At 42.1% G+C, this 8,366-nt stretch overlaps 1 protein-coding gene across 1 annotated transcript in view; it reads left to right on the top strand.

The window, feature by feature from the left end:
• The first annotated feature begins 1,358 nt into the window (after positions 1-1,358).
• Positions 1,359-8,366, top strand: part of LCLAT1 (lysocardiolipin acyltransferase 1) — a 120,050-nt gene continuing 113,042 nt past the window's right edge. The window contains exons 1-2 of the mRNA XM_054819508.1: positions 1,359-1,510; positions 1,694-1,805. The gene's annotated coding sequence lies outside the window, so the exon portion shown is untranslated. The remainder of the gene's footprint in view (positions 1,511-1,693; positions 1,806-8,366) is intronic.

Raw genomic sequence — 8,366 nt, 5'->3', positions numbered from 1 at the left:
GGGGAGAAGACTGAAGAGGGGCGGGAAATCATTTGAAGTTGTAGGTGGTGTGAAGGAGAGGCTTTTTCATCCAGATTTAAAGTACTCTGACATTTCAGTTGAGAGTTGTACCAATTAAGAAGTTGAACTTCACAAAGAAAAGGGATGACTACGGAATTTCCAACATTTTTAATGACTTTTAGGATGAGATTCCCAGAATACTCATTCACTGATTTTTTTTTTTATTTCGAGTATTAACCAAATTGATAAATGATTCTCAGGTCCGCAAAGCTACTTATTAAGGCAATGAATTTTCATTGATTAGCTGTAGGCATTTCAGACGAGCTGATGTCCTCGAAACTAACTGCAGTAGAAAAGAGGGATCCTGCCAGGAGAGTGGCTATGGAGCAATATATCCCTAAATGGGTATGGGATCAGGTTTTGCCCTGCTATTTGTAGTTTGTCGGAGTTTTGCAGACGAGCATGTTTATCTGTGCACGTGAAATTGTTGTGGGGTCAGAAAGACAGGCTGGGTCCCTTTGGTCCCAATCCAACAGCTCCAGTCAGCAGGGTTCACTCTGGTTTTACACAAGCATAAAACTTTACTTGAAACCTCCTGGAGTTTTCCTTCTTGGGTTGGGGGTTTCACCAGATTTGTTTACCTTATAAAAACATACATGTGGGAAGAGTATAAAAAGGTTAACTGTGTCAGCAGTCAGCGGCAGTAAAGCTCGGTGCAATAAAAACTGAAAATATTGCCAATTTCAGAGAAAGTTAAGAGAAACCATCCCCTCATGGCAGTGGAAATCATGCCATGATCGTTTTCCGCTCTCTCACACTTGACAGGCTATTTTATTAAAAAATCCGTGGCAAACAGTAGTAGGGTTTCCCCCTTCGTACAGCACCGTTGATGAATCATTGTCCCTTTTTTGCTAATAACTAAAGTGCTTTTTCTTTCCGAGCACCTACAGCCATCCTCTCCCATGTGGGAGCGGCGGCACGGCTCTGCGCACCCCAAAAAGCCCGGCCAAAATCTGCTTTTGGGGCGAGCCGGGGACCAAGCTCCCAGCTGGGGACCCGCAGGACGGCCCGGCTGTTGGGGGAGAGGAGGCCGAAGGCAGCGGGGCTCAGCCCCAGGCTGGTGGTGTGGCCCTGTGTGGGACAGGGCCTGCCGCTCCCGGGCCCGTGGTTCCTTCAGTCACCTGGTCGCTCCCTAGGCCTGACACCCACACGCGTGTGCGTGGGCATAACTAGTGTATGTGGGTGTGGGAGTGCGTGGGGGTGGTTGCTGCCCCTTTAAGAGAGGCCGGGGCCGGGAGCGGTGCCATGGCAACGGCTTGACAGCCGTGACCGGAAGTGATTGGGGGTCAGAGGTCGCCGGTGGCAGCGGGAATATGGCGGCGGCCCTGGCGAGGCCGGGCGCTGGTGGCGGCGTGGCTGCGCTCCCAGGGCCGGCGGCTCCCTGAGCGGGGCGGGGAGCGGAGCGGAGCCGAGCCGAGCCGCCTCCGGCCGCGGCGCTGCCCCGTCTCAGGTGAGGGAGGGCGGGCATGGGTTCTCCCGTGGCGGGCGGCGAGCCGGGCTGCGGTGCTGGCGGCGGCGCGTCAGGGCTGACCTGCGTGCGGCTCCGGGTCTCCGCTGCCGGCCTGGCCTTGCCGGCTCCTTGTCGCCGAGGTGCGGCCTGCCGGACACTCACCTGCCTCCCGTTTCTCCCCAGGCATGGTCGCTGCGCTGTAGGAGGGCTGGGAGCCGCGGCGATGCCCGAGGAGGAGCCGCTGGAGGAGAGCGCTTGAGCTTGTCTGGGGATACGCTCAGTGTGTGTGAGACGTGTACGTTACCCAAACCTTGGTCTCAGTACTGCTACTTTATTACATCTAGAGGAATAAACGGGGGGTTGTTGTTATAATCTCATCCTTAGTATCCTTCCTCCTGGAAAAAGTAGTGTCTCTCATGACTTGCACGTACACAGAAGTCAGTCAGGTTTTGCCAACTGTAGCTGGGTGGTTTTCCCTGTTTGCTGTGCCTGTTGTCTCTTCTCCCGGTGGTGTTGGCGGGTAAGCTGCTGTCTCGGCTAGATTTACCCTCTGGTAAAGCTAAACTTTGACCTGAATGGTCTCTTGTGTAAGAAGTGCAGGGTGAGTATTGGAACAAGGCATGTAACATTTCACAGCTGGGCTGTTCAAAACATAACTGTGGCTGCAGAAAGCCACATATTAAAAATAAATACTGGAATTAAACTATGTGGACAGCTTCACATTGGTGCTTACATGTATTCTCTGCGATATGTACTTGGGAGTCACTAGACTTTTTTTTCAATCTCCACTTATGCTAGTGCATGGAGTGAACTATGCTCACATAATGGGTAGCGTATTTTGCATATTGATTGCTAAGTATCTTCATATCTCACTTACTTCATGCTAGCTGTCGTTTGTTTTGAAGACACCACCCACTCTCTGCTTTTGAGCCCTTGGACTTTTCAGTAGTAGTTACCACAGCAATATTTTAATGTTTCCCAAGCACAAACTTATTCTGCTGTAATGCAGAGAGATTAACAGATGGTCTTTTTTTTTTCCCCTCTTTGTTTCTTCTTACTTTACGAATGGGGAAACTAGGATAAAAAAAGGAAGAAAGCCAAAGTATGTCTTAAATGGAACACAGAAATCTGAAATGAGTTGGTTGATTTTTTTTAATCAGATTTTATAGTATTATACTACAAATGCAAAGCTTCTGTGGCAGCTGTACTATCTGACTCCTCAGCAAATCAAGGTACAATTTAACAGTGTGAATACATAGTTTGGTCAACGTGTGGGCTGCAGCTGAAGAGTGTGGTCTCACTCCTTCGCCATCACTGGCCATGGGTTACTGCTACTCTCTTTGTAGTGGATTTAGTGGTTGGATGGTTGCAGGGACAGTTGATCTAACAGTTTTATAGGAATGGCTTTCTGTCAGATGGAAGCTGTTCTAATGAGTGGATGATCTGATATGAAAGCTGTTTCTCCTCCTGCTCTAATATAAACCAGCTGTGGGTTAAATATAATGTGAAACTACCTCAAGAAACCAAATCTCAAATTGGTCATTCAGAAAACTACACTTAAAATTTCTGGAGAGTTTGGATTAAAAAAAAGGAAAGACAGCCATGTGTAGGGAATATGTGGTAAGAGTGAAGGGAGTGTAAGTCTGTGAAGGAACTTTCCCATCTTTCCAGTCTTTTCTCCATTCACTTCTTTCCAAAGAGCTTCTGTGCTAAAAAGGGAAGCCTCTTAAAAAGCCTTATTTAGACTTCAGGGGCTGGTTCACCATGTGTACTAAGTGAGGTAAGAATCTTGAAGGAAAAATATTTTATCCTACTGTGAAAGCCAAACAAATTGCGCAGAGAAACCTTGATGCTGGTATGTTCCAGCTCCTTGGTCTTGATGAGTTTTTGCTGTTGTGGAGTTCCCTACCCTCCTCAGAAAAGCAATTTGAAAAGAAAATTGGAAGTGTAATGAGGCATCATCTTTGCATCTGCCTGGGGTTTTAGCAGTGTTAGGGTTACTTGGTCCAGCAAATCCTTTCTCCAGTTGCTCAGGTGGCAGACTGTCATGTGTTTCATCTGTTCCTGCAGAGTCTTTACTTCTTCAGCAGCTATTTTTAGTAACACCAGGCTAGATTCTTAATCACCTGAACTGTCTCAGGTGCAAATCCTCTTGTCCTTCTGCTGGCTTTCTATTTGATTCTGTCCAAGACTTTTCCCTGTAGTTTCTGTCTCTTAAGTTTTGTTTAGATAGTCTTGTTTATCTGGTTTTTTTCCTGTCACTTGTCCTGTCCTTCAGTGTGCTGCTGCCCCCCACTCCTCCCACCTTTGCTTTGCCAAAACACACGCTTTCCTTTTGTTGGCTGCTTCTTCCAGCTTCTTGGGACATGCAGTCTGTCTCAGTTTATGCTTTCCTCCTACCTGGTCATTGTTTGCCAGTCTTTGTTTTCCTCTGTCCTTCTTTCCTTATTTCATTCTCCTGTTCTCCACTTAGTCTTGTTCAAGGTTGTCCCTTCCTTTTTCCCTTGTGTCTTCAGGTTGTGGTGCTGAGAACACACAAAAAAGATTTCTCATGTTCTGTATCTGGTGCTGAGTTCTATAATCTGGTTTAATGTTTTATCAGCTATGGACTGAAGAGAGTTGGCTTGTTTGTGTTGCATGCGTGGTGTTTGGTCAGCACTTAGAGCTAAGAGAGGGTAAAGTGGAACCTTTAGGGAGTTGACATTTTGAAACAGATTTCCCCTGAGAGTGGACAAAGTTTGGTTTTACCTGCCATTTTGTTGACCTGCACAAAAAGTAAATTGCTTCTGAAAGACAATTCTGTGTTATAAAAGTCCGCTGTTGCAGGGCACAGTGAGAGGCAAGAGAGCAATGTTGGTAGACTTGTTGAAACATAGACAAAATGTCTCTTCTTTTTCCCTCGTCTTTTTCTCTTAGCTGAACTAGTTTGCTTGTGAACTTGTTTTGTTATAATAAACTTATTTAACTTGATCTGTTTGTATTAGGGTTTCTTACATACTTAGAGATTCAAAACTGGGGGAGTCTTTACTCGTCAATACAAAATTAATTGTTCCATTGGGTTCACACACTATCCTTTCATGAGTTTGAGAAAATGATTTTGCCTTTAATCTGACAGCAGGCTTAGTTTTGGTGTTTTTTGGGTTTTTATGTTGTTCCTTCCCCGCCTCGGGTTTTCTTGATACAAAACTATTTTTTTTTTTTTCATCTTGCTGCCTTTAAACATGCCTTTCTAAGACTTTGCATCTGTGATATTAAAACTCCCGTGACTCTTAAGTGGTGGTGTGGTTTTTTTTTGGTTTTGGGGTTTTTTTATCCTTTGGTATAATACCTGATATTTATGTTATTTTAGGTATCAAGGGAGCAGGTATTCCTTTTGTTCTGGTGGTTCTGAAAGGTTTTGCATAATCTCAAGTGCTTTCTCATTGAGCTTATGGTTTTGTTGTTTTTAAGGCATCCAGCGTATCTTACGGTTGAAAGACACTTATATCTGTTTGCTCTTCTCATTTGATGGCAGCTTCAGAGGTGCCATGAAGACTAAATGAATAGACTGCCTGAGGAGTCTATATGAAGCAGTTGTGTGGATCACCACACATTGCTTGTAGAAGAAAATTATTTTTTCTTGAAAATGCTCTAGTCTTTTACAAAATTCCTGTTGGAATCATGGAAGTGTTCCTGTAAACTACTGTGTCCCCAGACATGTTCATGGTTCCTATGTGCTTTAATATATGGACGATATTGTTTTGTACTCCTTCACCAAATCAGTGAAATGGAGCTGGTGGTAGTCAGAAGTGTCAAAAGATAACCAAGCACCCAGGCTTTTACAGGAGAATGAGAAATAAAACACAACTAAGCCATTCATTTCTCTTGCTAAATCAAAGACAAACAATAGCAAGTAGTGACAAGTACACACAATCGTGATTTTTAAGCAGCAATGGTGTTACTTTGATTTCCTGAAATCCTGTTAGTTGCATCAAACTGGTTATGGTTGTTGCAGATCAAGGTTTAACTTACTGTTCAAAGTAACTGGAATTTATTATGGTTATACATGAAATGAGCATGCAGATCTTGGGTTAGTGTGTGACTATATATATTTTTTCCTCTTAACTTTTGCATGGTCACTATGATAGTGATTTAACCCAAATATGTTAATTGTGAAATAACATAAAATACGCTGTATGACCCTACAAATCTATTGGGAGGACCCTCTCTGGTGTTTGAAGGTAAAAATGTTACTATCTTGCTGCACATGAGAGGTTACGTGAAGTGCCTAGTATGGCCAATGGTGTGGTTTTAACAGAGGTAAGAGTGCTGAGAATCCACTGTTCAGCTTGATCAGCTCTTGGAGATACAGAAGCAGCAGATAAAAGGTTCAAAACCTTTTTTTTTTCTTAAAGAAAATTCTTTAAGTAATTAATTCCACATCACTTGGTAATATTGCTCTTAGGTTTCATTATGGTTACTCTTATCTAGTGTTGGTATTGATTTTTAACATTGATTTTTCCCCAGTCTCCACACAAGCAACGATCTACACCATGCATTTGTTCAGATCAAGTATTAGCATTATGTGTTTGAATTCAGAAGATAATTGCGTATCTTGCAAATTACCCAATGGCTGTTTCATCTTGAAACATTTAGAAATCCATTTTAGTTTCTCGTAATTATAATGTTTTAGTCAGACAGCAATCTAAACTTAGGACAGCGCTTTGGCAGTGATATGCTTGTTTTTCTAAAATGAGTACAGTTTCTGTGGTTAAATTTTCCTTTCATTTAAATATAGATTTTAATCAGTGTAGGCCAAACTTTTCCAACCATGTTTAAAATTAGCTCAAGTCATATTTTAAAAAGTATGTTCTCCTAATGTGATTTAACTTATATAGAAAAACGTATGCAGAAATGAATGTTTTTAAGCTGATTAATGCTTTTGAAGTGTTATTATGATTTATTTGCAAAAAACCCCGTTTATGACTGTCTCAAATATGACTTGATGCTAGTAGTCTCTTTGTAATAAATAGCGCTGAAAGCACTTCATGCTGTGCTTCTGAAATTTGAAAGGTAGCTGTTCAGAAAGTAACTATAAATTCCACTCATCAAGCAGCTGAGTTACAACATCAAAACAAAGTGAAATGCTTGCTGTTCCTCCAGACTTCCATGCAAGCGTTTTGGAGATTACTGAAGCTTTCATTGGTGATCTTATACTTCTTGAGGCAGGGTATAGTTACCATTTTCAGTTGGTAAGTTGTAAATAGATGTATAGCAAGTGTTAAACTTTGTGTAGAGGATATTCAGCATTGTATGTACTCTAAAAGAGAAGTGGCAACGACTCTGAATCTGTCAGGCGGGTATTACAACTCCCTGAATTACTGCTAAACATTTCATAGTTTCAGTTTCTAGAAAAGTATTAAGAAACAAAACAAAAGTGAAAAGACCCCCAAATGTGAGGGGGGAATGAGGTCTTTGCTATACCTAGAAAGTTTTCCAGTTGGCAAAGTGCTCAGAGATTAAGGGAGTCGATCTGTCAGCGGACTTGTCTTCAGCTAGACCGTTTCTACTGATCACAGGTAGGGTGAGATGCTTTCACAGAGAAATGTGAGGACAAATCTCATGAGAGAGATGAGTTGTGTAGATTTCCATTATAGGGAATGCAGTGTGGTTTTATGTGAGAGGTGCTGGTTAGTGTTGATGCGCTGTTTCTTTAGGGAAAATTATGTAGAAAAGAAGTACTGTCCTGGTTTGAATATGGAACTCAGAAATCTGACAGTTTTTCGGATGCTTTATTTTATTATTTGGATGCTAGACGGACTAGATCCTTCTAGTATTTAATACTTACAGGTAATCATGCTTCTGTTCAGCTGATCAATACCATTTGCTATCAAGATCACGTTTGTTACTGTGACTTCAATGATCTGCTGGACTGTAAAGAATGTTGGTTTTGAAAAAGCTGATAGTACTATACCAATAGTAAGCAACAGCAAATTTATCAATGACTGGTAAAGCTTACCTTTTTTCCCAGTTGCTGCAGCTTGTGCTATTACTTGTAAGAAACTTAAATGAAACAAACACTTTTTAATTTCACTCAATGATTTTTCTCATAAACTGGACTAACTCTTAACCAGAATTTGTGTGATACAGTGGGAATTTCTCAAGCATTCAGCTCACTGAATAGCAGTTACATGTTCTGTGCTCATTGAAAAACAACTTTTAACTCTTCTGGTAAGATAAAGCCAGGAGACAGTGGTGGCAACATGCCGATGTATGGAAGTTAACTTCTCAAAGTGAATCAAACTGCCAACTGGCTTCCAGCTTTCAGGCTATGGTCAGAACTTGGAGCTTGTTCCTAACTGTGCTGTGTAAATTTTTTAGATTATGTATCATCCATTGTTGGGGGCCACGTGCTCCAGGGAAGTCATCACTAGGTCCTTTAACAAAGCCAAGAAAAACTACAAAAGATTTCTCAGAGAGCAAAACAGGTAGAAGAAATACTTACCTGGTAAGTCTCTGTTGGGAGTCAGTCTGTATTGGAGGGGTGGGGTGTTTTTTTTAACTCTCCACTCATGGAAAACCTCTTTCTCTAGAGTACAACGTTGTACAAAGTGTGAGGTAGTACACTCGTGCCAAGGCTGTTGAGGCAATCTGTAGAATCTGGTAAGGCAAGGCTAATAATTTCCTTTCAGCCTCCTGCATAGACAGTAGCTTTCTTCTGGTCTTCCCTCTTCAGAGTGAAAACACCACTAAATCTGTCAACTCAACTAGTCAATTCCCTTAAAAAGAAAACAATTTTAGTGATTTCTTTCAAGGTCTCTTGTCCAGGTCAGTAGATCTGTCTTTAGGACAAATAGAAATGATGCACTACCAGTGA

This window comes from Grus americana, chromosome 3, assembly GCF_028858705.1.
Source record: "Grus americana isolate bGruAme1 chromosome 3, bGruAme1.mat, whole genome shotgun sequence".
Taxonomy (NCBI): Eukaryota; Metazoa; Chordata; class Aves; order Gruiformes; family Gruidae; genus Grus; species Grus americana.
The sequence above is the reverse complement of the archived record's forward strand: the minus strand, read 5'-3'. Positions and strand labels throughout refer to the sequence as shown.